Below are 20,419 nucleotides of genomic sequence, written 5' to 3' on the forward strand. Positions count from 1 at the left end.
GGGCTGTGCATGAATGCAGGAATACATTCAATTTCAACATGGAACCATCACAAAAACCATCCGGGAGCTTGAATGTTGGCCACTTTAATAGAAACACCTAGCGCACGCCTCCAATATACACCTATCAGCCATTTTATTAAAAGCAAGTTGTGAGGTGGCGTCTCCATGAGCATCAGTGAGCATCACCATAGGTTCCATTTGGGCCATTCATATAGACACCTATATAAGGGTCAGTGATGGGACCAGGTGGGGTTAAACATGGGCATTCAAGGGCTGTAGTGATGGGGCCCATCCCATTTAGGGAGCCAAATAGGTCGCAGTACCAAGATCTCATAAGTGTTAGAAATCAGCCGCTGTTCCACCGTCCACTTAATCATCTACAAGAGGAACAGCTAACCGGCACTACAGGTTGCTCTTACCACAGTTGATGTCAAACTACAGCATCTACCATCAGAAAGGGAAATAAATATACAGTCAGTGGTCAGTGAGAGTGTCTACCTGTAATTAACTCAATATAACATTAGAATAAATTGAAATAAACATAAAGTCAGTGGTCAGTGAGAGTGTCTACCTGTAATTAACTCTATATAATATTAATATAAAGCATCAATTAGTATGAGCATCAATATCCCAGCTAACATGCCCATATGGGGGCTGTATGAGTAGCCCAACTGGGAACAAGACCGTTTTGTCCATGGGTTCCATGTGGGCCATACATATAGACACCTATATAAGGGTCAGTGATGGGACCAGGTGGGTTAAACATGGGTGTACAAGGGCTGTAGTGATGTGGCCTATCCCATTTGGGAAGCCAAATAGGTCCCAGTACCAAAGTATGTACAAACCCACTCCCACCTGAAACTCACCTAGAACCCACCTGGAACCCACTTAGCCCACGTTCCACCCAACAGGTTAGTATGGCACTATTAAGATCAGTATGCAGTCTGTAGCTTATAGGATTAGTGTGTAGTATGGAATAGGGCCAATAGGCTCTTTCATTATGGTGGGCATTAGATGGGCATTGTTTATTTTTCTGTGGCTTCGTTTGCTAATTTGGCCCCTGAATGCGCAGCAGAGCCACGTTTTCCTTTCTAGTTACTTCAGTTCGGAGATGTTATTTGAGAGTAATTGACTCTACAGGCTTGTGTCCGAGGGTTTTAGGAGACAGACAGTATTTCCTCTCAAATATGTGCTGAGAATTTAAAACAGGCCCACATGGTTTAATATGTATAGTTGTCTTCATAAAGGGGCCTCGGGGTGCACTGATATTGTAGAACATCGCTGTGTAGAAGAAAGAGAGAGAGGTAATGCCCCCCTTTAGGCAGAGAAAAGGGAAGCTCCTGCATGATAATATGGTAATGTGCCATATGTGGCTGTGGCTGGCTGTTTCACTCTGCTGTCCGCTGGAACAAAGCAGAAGGTTTATGGAGCGAAATGGGAATAAACGAACAAAGCTGCTGTTCACTTCTGCAGGACAATAATTTTTAACAGGGTTCTCTAGAGTTCCGCAGCAGTCTTAGAACATATTGAAAGATCTGGACAGTCCATCTTCATTTGAACAATAATTCATAATATTAGATTTATAATAATAACTTATACAACACAAAAAAGTTCAAGAAACATTGATAACATAAATAAACATAAAGTCAGTGATCAGTGAGAGTGTCTACCTGTAATGAACTCTATATAACATTAGAATAATTAACTCTATATAACATTAGAATAAACCCAAATAAACATAAAGTCAGTGGTCAGTGAGAGCGTCTACCTGTAATTAACTCTATATAACATTAGAATAAACCCAAATAAGCATAAAGTTAGTGGTCAGTGAGAGTGTCTACCTGTAATTAACTCTATATAACAGTAGAATAAACCCAAATAAGCATAAAGTTAGTGGTCAGTGAGAGTGTCTACCTGTAATTAACTCTATATAACATTAGAATAAACCCAAATAAGCATAATGTCAGTGGTCAGTGAGAGTGTCTACCTGTAATTAACTCTATATAACATTAGAATAAACCCTAATAAGCATAAAGTCAGTGGTCAGTGAGAGTGTCTACCTGTAATTAACTCTATATAAAGTTAGAATAAACCCATAATAATCAGAAAGTCAGTGGTCAGTGAGAGCGTCTACCTGTAATTAACTCTATATAACATTAGAATAAACCCAAATAAACATAAAGTTAGTGTGTACAGTGTGTACAGTATAATTCAGGGATGTATAAAGTGAGGAGTCGGGCTGAGGGCTGAGGCAGCAGTTCAGTCTGAATGTGTAGAAATCTGTCAGGCAGATCTGTTCAGCCTCCAGATGGGAGGAGGTGTTAACAGCCCATGTGAAGAGTGAGAGGCTCCTTCCTGACACTACAGACCTTGCTGTCTTTCTTCAATTAAACTCCTTTTGAACTGCTGCTTTATTGCTTTGTTCAATTTCAGTCCAAAACCTCTAATCCGGAGTGTGTGTTCCTGTTCCTGGAGACTGAGACTGGAAACTCCTCATCTGGAGGACATCCTCATCATTTGCTCACATGCTGTTCAGTTTACAGCCCTTCAGATCCTCAAATGATTATTTCTGCATGCGCAGCTCTTACGAGGTGCCTGAGAGTGTGTAGCTGTGTGTGTATGTGATCCTGTAACGGAGGCATGTGTTTCTACAGCGCCTCATTCAGGAGATGAGCTGCGGATGATCTCATCAGACACGGCCCACAAATGCCCACATACGCACCCGACCGCCTCCACTCCATCAGCAGTGCGAGCAGGTCGCTGAGTAATGCTAATATTGTATGAGTTATTCATTTTGTAGATGGGAAGAGAGCATGAGGGAGAATGAGCTCATCTGATTCAGACCAGTGTGTTTATTCTAGAATAACAATTATAATAACTGCATTGTAATGAAAATGTATTAATATATATAAAAGAAAATAAGGATCTATTTAAAAAACAATCAATCAGGCAGTCAATCAATCAATAAAGTTACAGAATTGCTGGTAAAATTAAAGAAAATTTTGAGAAAACCGGAGATTTATTTCAAAATCGAAAAACCTAAGAAAATAAGTTACTTAACAGTTTTATATAGATAAAGCAAAAGCTAAAAATGTTAAAAGAAACAAATTTTTAATAAAATATCAAATGAAACAACAAACCCAACTACAAAAAAGCAGTAAAAAAAAACATCAAGTAAAAATATTTACAAATAAAGTTACAAGTTACTAGTGAAATAAAGAAAATTTGAAATTTTACTTGAGATTTTAACTAAAAAAGTAAAAATAAATAAGCAGGGAAAATAAGGTATAGAGTTTAGTTGAATTGAAATAAAACAAAATGTTAAAATAAATATTTATTTATAAAATATAAAATGAAAACAAATCGAACAACAGAAATTCTGAAATAATTACTGATACATGTCAATACACAGCATTGCATCACAATATAGTACAGATAGTACAAATAACTGAACGAAGATTTTTATTTTAAAACTACTAAAAAAATAAGTAAAGAAAATAAGGTACTTGAGAGTTTAAAAATGATTAAAATGATCTAAAAATCTAAAAAAAAAAAATAATTAAAATAAAAAACTATTTATGAAATATCCAAGAAATTAAACTACACAAAAACAGAAAGTCATTTTTTCATTGAAATTTATCCTTTTCAGGTTATCAAACGTCAACGTACCGAAACTACATATCATATTTACTGATACATACATACATACATGTCTTACAATATGATAGTTTTGTCATATCGCCCACCCATACTTTCAACATGAAAATCTGAATAAATAAATAAATAAATAAATAAATAAATAAATACACCTGCACATTCAGCACGGCTTGGACAGTCATCCATTTAATTAACACATGTATATAAAAACATCTCAAATATGTCATATGACATATGGACACATGGTCTGTTAGAAAGCATATATCTAAAACCAGTTCTGATCTCTGAGTCAGACGAGTCAGACCCACACACTGCAGACTGCACACGACAGTACAAAGCTAATGGGATTTACAGTCAATCTAAAAATACCCCGCAGCTTTCATCATATTAGATTCAGGTTTATTGGCCCATTTCTTCTGCCTTGATGCCTAAAGCCAAAGCAAAAAGCTCAGATATCAGCTCTCAGGACATGAGGACATCAGGACATAACCGAATCTAGCCCAAAAAAATCAATTGGTACGTGTTGATATTGCAGAAGTTAAAAGTGTCCTAGAATGTCAAGCTGTGTTTATCTTTGTAGGGTTGAATAACGAGAGTTCGGTACTTCGTCCTTCAAATGATCCTCCAGCACAACCAGAACAGAGCTGAAACAGGCCAATTCCAGAACCCCCAGACTGTTACATCACAGTCTTGACTCATTATAGGTGCACCCCAAAAATTTACATAAACCCCGCCCTCTAGCAAAAGCCCTAGTCGGAGCTGGCGACTTCAGGAGATTACGATGTGGTTGATACCTCCAGACTCCGCTAGCTATGGGAATATGGTTTGCTATGGGAACCGGGCCTCGTAATCACAGCTTGTCCCATGCCAGTGTTTGTAAAAGAGGAGATCAGACCCAGCAAGCTAAACCCTACTGCTAAAGCTAACCAAACTGGAGCACACATCAGGAGAAGAACTTCAAAAAGTCAGTGGTCAGTGAGTGCTAGGCTAAAAGCTGCCGCGTTGCCATCAGCAGCCAGAGTCTGAGAGGGCACAATCGACCGTGCTCTCTCAAGGTGGGTAGATTGCGCTGCGCTGGGGACCTAGCGTTTTTTTTTTCGAGCATCTCAGCTGCCTTGGTGGCAGTTAGAAAGGAGGTGGTGGCTTCCCATGTTTCGGAGGAGATGTGTGCTAATGCTAGGGAGAGCTACAAACAGATGGGTGAACTGGCAGTACCAAATTCAATCAAGTTAATCTGTCCTAGTCACATGACCTTTTCCTACAGGGGACACATGAATGCTTTGGGACCTCTGTCCAAATGACTGACCACTGATGAAGGTCTAGGATCGAGGAAGGCTAACGTCGAGGGTCTCTAACTGAAGTCTCTCCCACCAGCAAGGTGAAGCTATGGGTGGAGGGGTTTCTAATAAAGTGGCCAGTGAGTGTATAAAATCTTTGATTTGGGACCTCTCTTGTCTATCCAAGGTCACAAACAATGGCCCGGCTCTTAAAGTCCTGCTACTGGAGCGCGGGAGGGAACATCATCATGGTCTTTACGGTTACTGAGGGAGCTCATGAGCGAGGACGGCAGCCGTCGCTATAACTCTGAGACACAATCAAGCCGGGGTAAATTGAATCGTGAGGCTGTGAAAGATCCAGCGGCGGGGCGGCCGTGCCCTTCTGTAAATCCAATACAGGCCTTTATCTAGTTTGCGATAAAGTGGATTCGCAACTAAAGGACAGGTCAAAGACATTACAGGCTGTTAGAGGGAGGACCCTGAGGGCCGTCATACTGGTGTCCAACAAAAAAATCAATACGAATAGTAGCTATTAAAAAACATCCAATGCAGTTTCTATTGGCATCATTAACCCTCAGAATTATCTACAAGTGATTAAGTAGATAATTACAGATGGACTGTTCGGGACGGGAAGGGATTTCCACAGTACAAGCCTCTGCACTACAGATATATACTGTATATAAATAAATACTTCAGATATATCTGGAATAAATGGAGAGTTTTTACAGTAGAAGCTCCAGATCTCATCAGATCAGATAAAGCAGGGGAACATGAATCCAGTAAAAAGGAGAAACAAGAGCTTCTCATTCTGAAGAAAGAAAGTAGTGAGATCTTGTCGGTGAGCTAGTCTGAAGAACAGAGCTCGGTTCCTCCAGGTTTCTTCTGGACGCCCCCCAGGCCAGCCAGCACAGCGTGGAGGATGTGTTCACCTCCATCATCAGCAGCAGCAGCAGCAGCAGCAGCTCACCTGATTTACCATCATTAAGCCCTGATTTACCACCAAACCAGGTGTTGATCTGAGGAGAACTCTAAATAATACTAGACTCCATGAGGAGAACTTTGGAGATGTTCTAATGATGAACTTTCTGTATACATATATATATATATTTCATCAAACAACGCTGAGTTAACTGAATCTGCAGACTATGAATGTCATTAAGTTCCAACAGCAATGTGAAAGACTAGTGGAGAGCCGGCCAGGACTAGAATATTTGTATGAAATGTTGTTCATGGTTTATGAAATACAACGCAAATATTAGTTAATTATATATATATATATATATATATATATATATATATATATATATATATATATATATATATAAAATAACTGATCATGTAGGGTGGTCTCCTAATTTTTTAGGAGTATATATATATATATATATATATATATATATATATACAGAACAGCCACGTATGAGCCTAATGCAGACGGATGAAGCCATTTCTGCAGCCTCTTTTATAGATGCTGAGCCGTCAGGTTTCTGTGTGAAAGACGAGCTGCAGTTGTAATAATTGTTCAGGTGCAGGCTGGGCCATGGAGCTCTCTGCCTTAGTTTACGGTTCGGCTTTAAAATAACAGCAATTCTTCTTTTATTTCTTGTCTTTTGCAGGAAGTCTGGGACAGCTGCGTTAGTCAGGGACACAAACAAACCAATGATTATTCAAAACCAGATCCAGCCAAGGCAGCCAGACAATATATATAGTATAGTATATAAAGTATATATAGTATAGTATATAAAGTATATATAGTATAGTATATAAAGTATATATAGTATAGTATATATAGACTTATACAGTCTGACAGTAATAACTGTGGGTTTATTGTAATCCAGTATGAATTTGTAGTATGCCTGTAGTTTTTACAGTCTGACAGTAATATTTGTTTGGTGACTATAATCTAGTATGAATCTACATAGTGTTTACAGTCTGAGAGTATTGTGTAGTGATTGTAATCCAGTATGAATTTGTAGTGTGTAGTATTTTTCAGTCTGATTGTGGGGATAACTGTGGGTTTATTGTAATCCAGTATGAATCTGCAGTGTGTGTAGTGTTTACAATCTGACAGTAATATATGTGGGGTGACTATAATCCAGTATGAATCTGTGTAAAGTTTACAGTTTGACAGTAATAACTGTGGGTTTATTGTAATCCAGTATGAATCTGCAGTGTGTGTGGTGTTTACAGTCTGACAGTAATAACTGTGGGGAATGAAATGCTCTCTGCATTTCTAGCTGGGTAAAAACACCAGTGAGTTTCCTTCTTCTAAAATAAATGCTAATTATTAATGTAATCACATTGTACTGATGATTCATCCCAAATGTAGTTCCATATTTCATTGCTCAGAAGATCCAGCAGGACGATGATAATTCAGAAGGACACTTGGCCTGTGTCAGGGAACGCCACAGTGTCAGACGGGGGCTTCCTCTGTCCTTATTTTCACTTTCTGAGTGACAGGGATTTTCTGAACCTCAGACTGTTTGGTCTGATGACGCACTGCCCTCTAGTGGAGCTAAACGTACAAGAGAAGAGAGCTATACTCACTGGCCACTTTATTAGAAACTCCTGAATTTGTGCTTCCACTAACTGGCCACTATTAGAAACCCCTCATCTTGGGTTTTTACTCACTGGCCACTTTATTAGAAACCCCTCATCTTGGAATTTTTCTCACTGGCCATTTTATTAGAAACACCAACCTTGCGCTTCCACTCATTGGCCACTTTATTAGAAAGCCCTCACCTTGTGTTCATACCCTTTGGCCACTTTATCAGAAACACCTAATCTTGGGATTTTACTCACTGGCCACTTTATTAGAAACACCTACCTTGTGCTTTCACTCACTTGCCACTTTATTAGAAACGCCAACCTTGTGCTTCCACTCACTGGCCACTTTATTAGAAACACCACCCTTGTGCTTCCACTCACTGGTCACTTTATTAGAAACACATCATGGTCTGAACACTGGTGGAGGTGGAGATGATGTGGGTGTTCAGTCTAACTTTGCTCCAGACTCGGGACGGCCTTGTCAAAGACTTGTCATATGAAAGGCAGGCAGACGTGAACTTCCTCTGAACTTGTCTGGTGTGTGTGTGTGTGTGTTCTGCTGGCATCTGCTGAAAGCTGCCGCTCATTCTACAACCAGCACAACACACTGGCTGTGTTTTCCCCTGAGTGTTGTCTGCTGTTTATTTAGCGTAGACGGCTCTGGGGTTTCTCAGGCCTTTCAGTGATTTTGGGGAGGTTCTGTTTTAGCGGGCTGATGTCATTTCCACTGACCTTAGAAATCATATGATTAATGATCTGCCTGATTTGCTCTAATTGTGCTATTATTAGAAGCAAAGAAGCATTGGGTATATAAGCTGCATATACTGAGATCTACTAAAGCCTGAGTAGACTGATAAATCACTGTGTTGATCAGTTGTTTATCTCAGTGTTACTGAGCTCTACTAAAGCCTGAGTAGACTGATAAATCACTGTGTTGATCAGTTGTTTATCTCAGTGTTACTGAGCTCTACTAAAGCCTGAGTAGACTGATAAATCACTGTGCTGATCAGTTGTTTATCTCAGTGTTACTGAGCTCTACTAAAGCCTGAGTAGACTGATAAATCATTGATAGATTGGCGACAGTCAGCAGTTTGCCTTTGGGTCCACCAGATGGCACCAAGTCAATTTTTTGAGAACCTCAGGAACGAGCTAGCAACTCTATGGTCCATAACTTTACCCATACTTGTCCAGGCAGGATGTTTGGTGTCTGTTTCGCTTCTTTGGCTTTGCACTGGAGCTACAATGCTAAAATAGCTAACTAGTAATAAACGTTTACATCCCGCCAATTAGCACTGCACTTAAATTAACACACCTCCCACCATGTGAGGTGTTCAGCAATCTCTACTAGGCCTGAATATGTGGTTTTCTGACATGGACTGAAGTATTGGCAACACTCAGGACGATCCTACTTAGCCTTAGCATTTTTTGAGAGCCGTTGCTAAAAGCTCTAAACATGAGCATCTCATCACAGAAATCAGGGCTCTTTTATTCTGAGGAGTCAGATCTCGCAAGAGAGGCATAAGCAGGCTGTAATAAGGATTAAGCTTGACAAGTGTGTGTGTGTGTGTGAGTGTGTGTGTGAGTGTGTGTGTGAGTGCTTGTGAGCTTTCCAATATTGAAAGCACCACTGTTTTAACATTACAAGCTTACAATCAATCCAGAAATCCCAGAATATATCTGCGCAAGCAGGAGGCTCATCCTTTCAGCAGACCGGGCCGAACACTTCAGGCTGCGGCCAATCGCTGATTAACGTCTGCTAATCACATTAGCCACTTCTCAGCCGCCGAGATTGTGAATTCTATCAATTTCCTGCAGGTTTTAGTCGAGAATGCGATATTTGCCTTGGCTAAGACGAGGGACGTGATCATGCCTTAGGCACATTCATTCACTTGTGCGTTTTAAGTCTGTGTTTTAAGCTGTTCAAGACAAGCGATGTGCTAAATCATACGCATTATTCCCTTGGGATGTTTTCTTCTTTTTTTTTTATTTTTTTAATGAAACGATGCTTAAAAACAAGAGAGTGTAAGAATAATGCTGTTTTTGTCCTCATGGCCTCCTTCCTCAAGCTGCAGCATCCAAAAAGACAGGCTGAGAATCAGTGATATGTTGCTTTTGTTTGGTCTCGCTGATTTACTGTTATACATATGCTGTCTGGACGACTCTCTGTGTTTCAGCATTGGCAATATTTTCACAGTAAAACGCTGCAGAAAGGAAAACCTCAAGATGAATTATATGTAGTCTGAGATCCGTACACTCGAAAATGCAGCTTTATGGACATTCTGTTTTTTTTTTTTCATTTTTCTTTTAAAACGGGAAGGAAGTTGGTTAAACAAGAAGAAAACGTGAGGGTCGGCACTGAAAAACCTTCCTGAGCTCTACTGAAGCATGAGTAGACTGATAAATCACCATGCTCTTGTGTTCGATGGATGTTATGACGGGTTGGTTGGGTTTAATATCTTTTATAACGAAGTCGAAAATGAGAATGATTGCAATCTGCATTCTGTCTTTGGGTCCACCAGAGGGCACCAACTCACCATAAGAAAATCAACTTTTTTTTTATTATTCTCAGTTTCTGTGGCAAATAAATATATATATATATATATATATATATATATATATATATATATATATATATATATATATATATCGTTTTTGCACATTTGTTGGTTAAAAAACACAGACATATCGCGTAGTCTGCCTTTTTGCATAGACAGTTTAATAAAAGAATAAAAGACCATCTGAACCAGCTACCAGAAAAAAAGTTAGTTTTGAGCTGGAGCGGGGTAGTAAGACTTAGTAAGTAAGAACTAGTAACTATGAATTCCTGAAATGTGTGATGTTTGGTTTTGGGTCCACCAGGGGGCAACGGATTAAGAAATGGCTCCTCCAGCTTGGAATATGCAGTTTCCTTTTGGGTCCACCAGAGGGCACCAGTTCATTGAAGAACACAGAGGTTTTGACCTTCCAAAGAAAAGATCTCTCTTTTACGGTTTGGATGAATATGTGCTTTTAATGCAAGATCAGCAATTGTGACTACAAGTAACTACATTCTGAAGTGTGTGCTGTTTGCTTTTGGGTCCACCAGGGGGCAACAGAATGAGAACTCCTCCAGCTCAGAATGTGCGGTTCCATTTTGGGTCCACCAGAGGACACTGGTTCACTGAGGAGCACTGGAAATTTGACCTTCCAAAGAAGGTCTTTCTTTCTGTGGTTTGGAAAAATATGTATTTAAATTTGTAAAATATGCATATGCAAATATGCATTTATTACATGTATTTTTGTTTTTAAAAATAAAAATATTGGACTACTTTTAAGACCAGCAATCATGAATAAGAAATTAGATTTTGAGGTTTGTGCAGTTTCATTTTGGGTCCACCAGAGGGCACTAGTTCATTTAAGGGCACTGGAATTTTGTCATTTTTGTCATTTGTTCTGTGGTTTGAAAAAATGTGTATTTAAATTAGTAAAATATGCATTTTTAACATGCGTTTATAAATAAGTAACTATATTCTAAAGTGTGTGCTGTTTGCTTTTGGGTCCACCAGAGGGCAACAACTCACCATTAGCAGGGTCTTCCACTTTAATGTCCTATTTACGTTCACTGTTCGTTTTACAATTTGTACAAAATGTAGCTTTAAAATTTTTCAAATAATGAAAATAATGATTAAAGCCATTAAATAAAGCCCGGATATTATTTAGATGCTGGACCATTCTGAGCCTATACCTGTCCTTAAAGCCCTGTAAAACGTGGGTTACTGATTTACTCTGCAGTTGAAGCTCTCAGAATCCGGGAATACACCAAAACTCTCACATATGTTAGTATTTTCCAACCATGAGCAGCTCTATTCTCCACAGACCAACACCTTTCCTGGACTGTGTCACTGCTGCCCCGACCCACTCAGGCCACAAAGAGTATACTCTACTTCCCTTGACCTTTACGACCTCCAGAAGTCCCCTCAACCCCCCTAAATGTCCCTCAAGCCCTCAGAGGCTCCAGCGGTTATGACCCAGGGCCTGGGCCTGTGAGACATCCCAAACAAGTGTTTCTTTTATCATAGTGTTCAAGCATTCACTCTGCACTAACCCCTTCCCCGGTCACTTAACCAGCGCTACACAATGCCACTCTGTGAGCCCGACTCATCTGGATCATAAAAACATCAAAAACGCTGTTATTCTTTTTCCTGTAACAGGCTGGTCCAGATTAGACTCCTCTGTCATATCGACCGGCTTGCCAAACCTGATCTTTTGGGAATGAAGGGCATAGCCATGGCTGATTTACTTTCTCGAGAGTGTGTATATGCCAGGTATGTCTGAGCGGTTGTTTAATCCACAGACAGCACAAATGCATATATGTATTTTTACTAAATAAAACAAAGATTCTTATAAAATAAATAATTTTCACATTTAATTTAATAAACTATGGATGAAAAATAAAGAGCTGCCACTTACGTGTGTTAAATGCACTTAAGAATAGTCTCAGGTACATCCACATTTCTCTCCATGATAGGTGGGCGTGCTGGGAGGACGATGTGAGACATCATATTATTGGTTAATACCGTTTTGTCCCGCCTGCTGGTGCATGATGATGTCATCAAAAATTGGAACATGTTTTAGAGCCAGCAAGTGTCTCTAAATTCACCAATTACAGCTTCGTTTAGATACCAACACGAGAACTTTTCAAGAACACTCAGTGTCACTGACGTGAAGCACCACTCTAAGCGCTAATAGCACCCTCTTGTGGAGAAGTTTCAGCACACAAAACATGTGGGTGTGAGTAAGTTAGCAAGGTCCCCGAGGTGCTTTTGTAAAAAAATCAATATGCTACAATTAAAAATGTTGGGAATTAAAGTTTAGCATAAAATATTATTCATTTTATTAGAAATTATTTAATTTGGTCGTAGGTTTCAAAACATTTGAAGGGTAATCTCTATATGCCAAGACGAGTCCACAGCTGACCAATGATAACAAGAGCTGTTGGTGACTGTATATAGACTGAAAAGGCTCTAGAATATCAAAAATGAAGTTAGAATAAAAAAAATCGCTCTTGTTTACAAAATTCTTAAAATTTGATTATTAATTTTTTTATACAAATTTTTAGAAAAGCTTACTGTCCAGATATTTATTGTTTTCAGATACCAAAGACATAATGTAATAATATAATAATATCATATAATATAATACCTTATATCTCCATTTTTGCCTGTAATTTGTAGAAATTATGTATAATACATAATATATAACATATAACATAAAAAAAAATTCACCTGAGACAATGTGTTTGCATGACAGCAATGTCATAATATAATACATAGTATGATATATAATTTAATATGACTTAATACAACATCATCAGTCTGTACCATGTTCCGCCACAAGGGGTCAGCCTGAATCAGCAGTGGCTCTGTTTTAATATCCCTGCTTGGAGGTGATGCATTGCTTCATCTTCCCGTCCCCGCCTTTTCTTACACCCACTCACGCTGTCGATTCAGAAAAACACGGTCCGGCCCGCGTGGGCCGCGACACGCTAACATGCCTGTGACATGCAGCATCCATCAATGGTCTGGGCAGGCCTGTTCTCCAAGGCCGGCCTCCAAACCTGCTCAATCAGGTTTGCTTGTGCTGCACCAGCATCGCTGCGTTACATAAAAGCTCCAGTATAAGACATGCTTCACTAGCTCATCTCTGTAAGTACCCACACACAATTATTTGGGGATTTTATTTGTCACAAAGACTCTACCCACATGGCTGGAATCTGATTCATATGAGGGTTGTATAACTCCCAGCGGGAATATTATGAATGATTGGCATGCATTATGCAACAGGAAAGCAATAAGTGACCCTCCGATATAGGCCACTCTTCTAAGGCACCGAATAGCTCAACATTAGATCATCCTCCTCGAATGTCCTGCCAAAACTCTGCCTCTACGTGATCTCCGAGTGTAGGGATTCACTCCGAGAGAAGCTAAATTAAACAACGAGGCCAGATGTGGGCCTAAAGATGGCAGAATAAAGGGAATGGATGAGCTATATCTGGGCTTTGGCATACTGTGAGTGTGTGTGCCAGCGTCTTCCTGAGGCGAAGCGGAGTGCCTTTATATTCCTGTCAGGCCTAAAGATGGGCGCTAAATCCATTACCTAACAACTCTGTCTGGGAAAATTAGCCGCGGCTGTTAATTGCAGCTCGTTAGTCTCCCAGATGTGCGGCTAACGAGTGTTTACTGATGGTTAAAGGAGAGCAGGCGGTGTTTTCCTGACCCACTTTTGTCCACTGCTGAAGTTGGCCTTGCCGTCTGGGAGGGAGGTGAAGCCATGGCGGCTGTGGCCTCCATAACAAATCAAAGGGCATTATTGATGGCGCTTCTCGGCTAGCCTCGCTAAGGCTGCGCCGCAACGAGCATGACGCGGCGTCTTCCCGCAGGCCTGTGTAGCGGTGCTACGCTGCACCACCGCAGTAATATATATATATATATATATATATATATATATATATATATATATATATATATATACGAAGACAGCGCTAGGATGCTTGATCTAAGGAATGCTAACATGGCTATCATTCGCTAACAGAAAATATTTAGCACAATGCTAAGAGCTCAATATATCAATCATATCAATATCAATATCAATATTAGCAGTGTTAGCATATTATATATATATATATATATATATATATAATCTGCTACTACTGCTAAGTACTGCCAATACAATAGGACTCTCTCGACCAGGCGTGGGCTAGAGGGGTATAAAGCCCCCCAGCATTGAGGAGCTGTGGAGCAGTGGAAGATCTCTGTTCTCTGGAATGATGGTGGTGGAGCTCCATCCAGTACTTTTGGGAATGGTTTGAGGATGATGACGGGGATGATGAGGTGAGGTGGTGATCATCATCCAACATCCTGAACTCACTAACATGCTCTCGTCAATGAATGCAATCAAATCCTCACAGCAATGCTCCTCCTCCAAAATCTTTAAGAAAGTCTTCTTTCCTGGACAGTAGAGACAGTTACTCCAACAAAAGCAGGAGAAACTTTAATGTTTTAATGAATCACTGTCCCAATACTTTTGTCCACACAGTGCATGAGGGGTGCATGTTAACCTCGGCTGAAGCTTTAATAATAATAATAATAATAATAAAAAAGCACTTTACAAAGTCGGGAATAAAACACACACACACACACACACACACACACAAACATGCATGCGCACACACTCTTTGCCTTTTAACCTCGCACCTCAGACGTCACTTGTTCTTTGCTGTCCCCTTTGATATGGAGCGCATGCGGAGGAAAGGAAATGAAATGAAGCTCTCTATAAAAAGCTTTTGGTCAGATATTAAAGGCGGACGTGAGGTGACAGGCGATGTCCACTCCACACTGTCAGCTCTCTGCTGTCTGTAACAGCCCTCAGAACATTTGGAAAGAATTTAGGCAAAGCGAATCCATCTGAATGTGCAGAGCAGAGCATGTCAGACAAGACAATAGAGTGTGTGTGTGTGTGTGTGTGTGTGTGTGTCCTTGTTAACCACATTAGCCTTGTAGCTGCAGTGCCCAAAAACGGCTGTTTGAGTGACTATAAGTAAGGACCTATATCTAATACTACTACTAATAATAATATGCTATAATAATCCACCACATGTACTGATATATGCCCCAATCAGCCACAACATTAGTACCACTGATCGGTGAAGCGAATAACAGTGATTATTGTCACCTACTGTGGTCTCCAGAACATCAGGCAGGTCTTGTGGTCGTGGCTCATTGAGGCTCATGGAGGCCCCACCCCAACACTCTGAAAGTGTCCAGATACCACAGCAGGACACCTTCAGAGGTCAGATCTGCTGTGGCGGCACAAGGGGGGCCTATTTAGTATTAGTCGGGTGGTGTTAATGATATGGCTGATCGGTCTATGTATATACATATATGTAAGAACATGAAGTCAGAGAAGACAATAGAGCACTAGAGTGTGTGTGTGTGTGTGTGTGAGTGTGTGTGTGTGTGTGTCTGTATGCAGATACAATATCCGACAGCATCCGAAAGCATTGCTACACTTGGTTCCAGGCCTTGTGGTTAGGAAGTTCAGCCTCTGATTGGATGCCGCTGCACGAGTCGGTGTTTAGCGTGGAGTTTGGTTGGTTGATGCCGGAGCCGACAGGTCGAGCAGAACTGCTCTGTAATTGGCTGGAATGACTGTGGAGCTCAGAATGGATTTCTGCTGCTCCGGATAGTAGCGTGTGCTCGGTGGAAGGGAGCTGTTTATAATTCTGCTGGGCGAGAACTGCACACACACACACACACACACACACACACACACACTCACACACACACACACACACAGAGCCAGACAGACAGTCCTCATATAGCATTCATACTTACACTCCCTCTACCTCTTTTCAACACCTCTCTCTCTTTCTCTCTCTCTCTCTTCTCTTTGTGTGTGTGTGTCTCTCTCTCGCTACATATTTATCTCTGTCTGTGTACATCTCTCTCTGCCTCCAGCTCTAGAGGTATCTCTTTATCTCTCTCTCTCTCTCTCTCTCTCTCTCTCTCTCTCTGTGTGTGTGTGTGTATCTCTCTCTCTCAAAAGAACAAAGGGTGATCAGAGACAAAGGAGCCGGTGAGGAAGTTCAGCATCTTCAACCTCCCTGATTAACACACACACTCACACACACACACACACACACACACACACCTAAAAAAACATACACCCACAAACACACACACACACACACCTACAAACATACACCCACACACACACACATACAAACTCACATGCACATCCTCTTGCCTACACACACCGACACCCCCCCCCACACACACACACTCAACCTCACATGCCCATCCTCTCGCCCACACACACAAACACAAACACACACACACACACACACACCTACACACCCCTGCAGAGCGCACAAGGACACGTCTAGCCAGCAGAGAGAGGAGGGGGGATAAAATTGGACTGAAGCCAAGCACAGTCTCATTGTTACTCACCAACATCTACTGCTCTCTCTCTCTCTTTCTCACTCTCTCTCTCACACTCACACACACACACACACACTCACACACACACTAGCGCGGTCGAGACGTCCCTCTCACTGCAGACTCACCAATAAATCAGAATTCCTGATACGCGCTCGGCGAGGCCGCAGATCTCTATCTAACAACAACGTCTGAAAGTGCAGGAGAGCAGCGATGGGAGCTGAGTGGAGGTTCATGCAGCTGTTTGCTTGGGTGGACGTTCCTCCTCGCTCATGTTCTGCCAAATAGGCAAGTGCTGGAGTTCACCTGGTGTGAACTGTGCAACAGCACGTTGTGTAGCCGTGACTAGTAGCACACCTAGTAGCTTCACACCGATCAGCCACAACATGCCTAATACTGGGTAGGTCCTGATTGTGGACACCACAAGACCTCTGAAGGCGTCCTGCTGTAAGGTCTGGACAACTAGCAACAGGTCCTTCAGTGAGGTGAGGCCTCCATGACCATCAATGAGCCAAGGTTGGTACTAACCACTGCATACCGGGAGGGAACCCCCCCACAAGACCCCCCCACAAGACCTGCTTGCTGATGTTCTGGAGATGTTCTGACCCAGTCATCGACTAGAACATCACAGTTTGGTTCTTGTCAAAGTGGCTCAGATTCTTACGCTCGCTCAGGAACTTCAGGAACTAAAATGTTCACGTATGTGTAGATCCATCCCTTCAGGTCTCCTGAAGATCTCCTCAGTAAAACACTCCTACAGAAAGTGGTGTTGGTTCTCCATCACTGTGTTCTTCATTAGGACATCTCCAAAGTTCTCCTCTCTCATGGAGTCTAGTATTATTTAGAGTTCTCCTCAGATCAACACCTGGTTTGGTGGTAAATCAGGGCTTAATGATGGTAAATCAGGTGAGCTGCTGCTGCTGCTGCTGCTGATGGAGTTGATTGAACACATCCTCCACGCTGTGCTGGCTGGACTGGGGGGCGTCCAGGAGAACTCTGGAGGAACCAAGCTCTGTTCTTCAGACTAGCTCACCGACAAGATCTCACTACTTTTTTTCTTCAGAATGAGAAGCTCTTGTTTCTCAGGGCGAGGTGTGAAAATAGACAGTGCCTCTCTCACCTCTCTCTGGAAATAGTGCGACCTTAAATGGCCGCAGCCTCGGCCGTCCCAGCCCCGGCAAGTCTGCCCTCCTGGTGCTCCATATAATAACATTCAATTATCCCTCCAATTATTCATAGGCTGCACTCCCTCGCCGCCTGAGGGGCTGCGGCGTGATTGGATGTCTGACTGAACACAACCCTGTTTTCCCTTTCACAGAGTGGCAGGACGCAGCGCCGTCGAGGAGGTTGGGGGGCTGGGCAGCGACGTGTGTGTGTGTGTGTGGGTTTGTTTTTGTGTACTGTCTGCATCAATATCTCTTCTAATACATATGGGTCATATTATTGTTACGTATTCAGTCTCAGTCAAAAGTTTGGACACACCTCGAACGCTCAAATGTGCGCTGATCATCATCTGAATAACATGGGAAGGAGGACACTGGGGACACACCTACGGGTATCCCCCATAGTTAGGATGATTGTGGCAGTGTGTGTGTGTGTGTGTGTGTGTGTGTGTGTGTGGGTAGAAATAGCCTATATGACCAAATTACCTCCCCCCAGTACAGTGGATACCCCTCTAGCCCACACCTGGCATTAGGCAGCATGGTGTTGATTTGCTCCAGAGCAACAATGGGTGCAACTTAAAGTAGCTGAATGCATTCACTGGAAAGGGGTGTCCACAAACATTTGGACACATGTATATATCGTCTTAGCATTGACCCCCTCGACTCTCTACTGAATTCCATTTGCAATTCTTCCCAATTTCTATTTAAAGCTACAGTTTGTCGCTTGGTCTAGCAATTAGCATGGTGCTAACTGCAGTTAGGGTCAATTAGCCTGCTTGTTAGCTGCATTAGCCTCATAGGTTAAATGTAAAACTACTAAAAAAGCGTTCATCCCAAACCACGGCAACCAAGGGCCATGCTAACACTACCGTAGCAATGTTGGATGAGCTTGGTAGCCGGGCTGCGCTAAAACCTCGGTAGCAAAGTTGGACGAGCCCAGTAGATGGGCCATGCTAACGCTGCTGTAGCAATGTTGGACGAGTCCCGTAACTGGGCCGTGATAATGCTACGGGATTGATGTTGGACGAGCCCGGTAGCCAACCCATGCTAATGCAGCGGTAGCTATGTTGGACGGGCCCGGTAGCCAACCCATGCTAATGCTGCTGTAGCAATGTTGGACGAGTCCAGTAACTGGGCTGTGATAATGCTACGCTATTGATGTTGGACGGGCCCGGTAGCCAACCCATGCTAATGCAGCGGTAGCTATGTTGGACGGGCCTGGTAGCCAACCCATGCTAACGCTGCTGTAGCAATGTTGGACGAGTCCAGTAACTGGGCCGTGATAATGACACGGTACTGATATTGGACGAGCCTGGTAGCCAACCCATGCTAATGCAGCGGTAGCTATGTTGGACGGGCCTGGTAGCCAACCAGTGCTACTGCCATGGCAGGGATGTTGGATGAGGTTCTGTGGCCCCAAGTATGGTTATCTAACTGTGCTGAGAAATCTGTCTCCATGTGGAAAAGCCACCGGTTTAGCGGTTAGCTTCCTTGTTCCGAACCCTTTGCCCCCGCAATGGAAAGGACTGCCGAATTAGCCCTCCGCTCCCGGCCCGATTAGAGTACCATCAGCATCTCCCGCTCTGTCTTAATCTGCACTCCAACACCTGTTAGCTCGTGTCACCGTTCAGACAGCAATTTGCCACCTGGTGGCCTCAGCTAAGCGCTAACAAGTTGAAATATCCTGCAGACGCTTCCGCAGAAAGCAGCAGCGCTTGAAGTTGCTCTCGAGGAGATAAGGAAAGAGGCAGCAGTCGGGAGTCCAATTCAGGTCAAATAAATTCACGAGAGCGCTAACGTGCATGAATAAAAGCGAGGCTTGTTTACAAACGAGCGAGACGGCGAGGGGATTGCTGGAGCATCGCTCAATAAAGTGCAGGGAGATGGTAATGATGACTCTGACCTGCCTTGCTCGCTCAGACGCAGAGATGCTGAAAGCATGCTCGGAGATGAACTGAAGCACCTGGGCTGGTGGAGGCGAGTCTCTGGAGAACGGCACGGGTAAACAAAGATCGACACAGGGAATCAATCCGGAATGTCTGCAACTCCGAAAAACCTCTGCCCTCCAAAGGCCTATTCATACCGAGTCTACGTTTGAGCCTGCATTTACCAATACTGTGCTTTTGTAGTCATATGTGGATATTGAAGCCCAAGCTTGTGGACAAAAGTATTGGGACGCCTGCTCATTCGTTGTTCTCTTCCGATGTACCCTTTCAGTGGAATAATGACTGATGCAAATGTAGCCTAATTAAAACAACAGGTCTGCTAGAACTGTGGGTGGACCCCATTTACCCTGGTCACGTCATGTAGCGATGTTGGACGAGCCCGGTAGCCAACCCATGCTAATGCAGCGGTATCTATGTTGGACGGGCGTCTGTTAGCGGTTGCGGTGGACCTGGGGACCCCTGCACTTTCCTTTGAGAGCGTCGGCTGCCCGGCGATGCTGCATTGTCAGCTGGCTTCATGTGTATCGGAGGAGCCGTGTGTTAAGTCCTTACCCTCCTAGTGTCGGAAGCATTGCTAGTGCTCACAACTCAGTTCCCACTGCTGTCGCAATGCTTACTGCCTTGATTTCATCAGAGTAACAATACAAGACCGTTGATAAGACTACAGGATATCAGCTCAGTCACTACTGACACAAAAAACACTCATTGGGCCCCGTTGTGGGTTTGGAGGTCCTAAACTGCTGCTCAAAAATCCATCTTTGCATTAAAAATACTTGGAAACTGTGGGTTATGTAGGCGTAGGTATGTTTACGGGCTGTATTTATGTGTCCAAATGGTTACGTTGAATACGTATCCGT

This window comes from Salminus brasiliensis, chromosome 17, assembly GCF_030463535.1.
Source record: "Salminus brasiliensis chromosome 17, fSalBra1.hap2, whole genome shotgun sequence".
Lineage (NCBI taxonomy): Eukaryota > Metazoa > Chordata > Actinopteri > Characiformes > Bryconidae > Salminus > Salminus brasiliensis.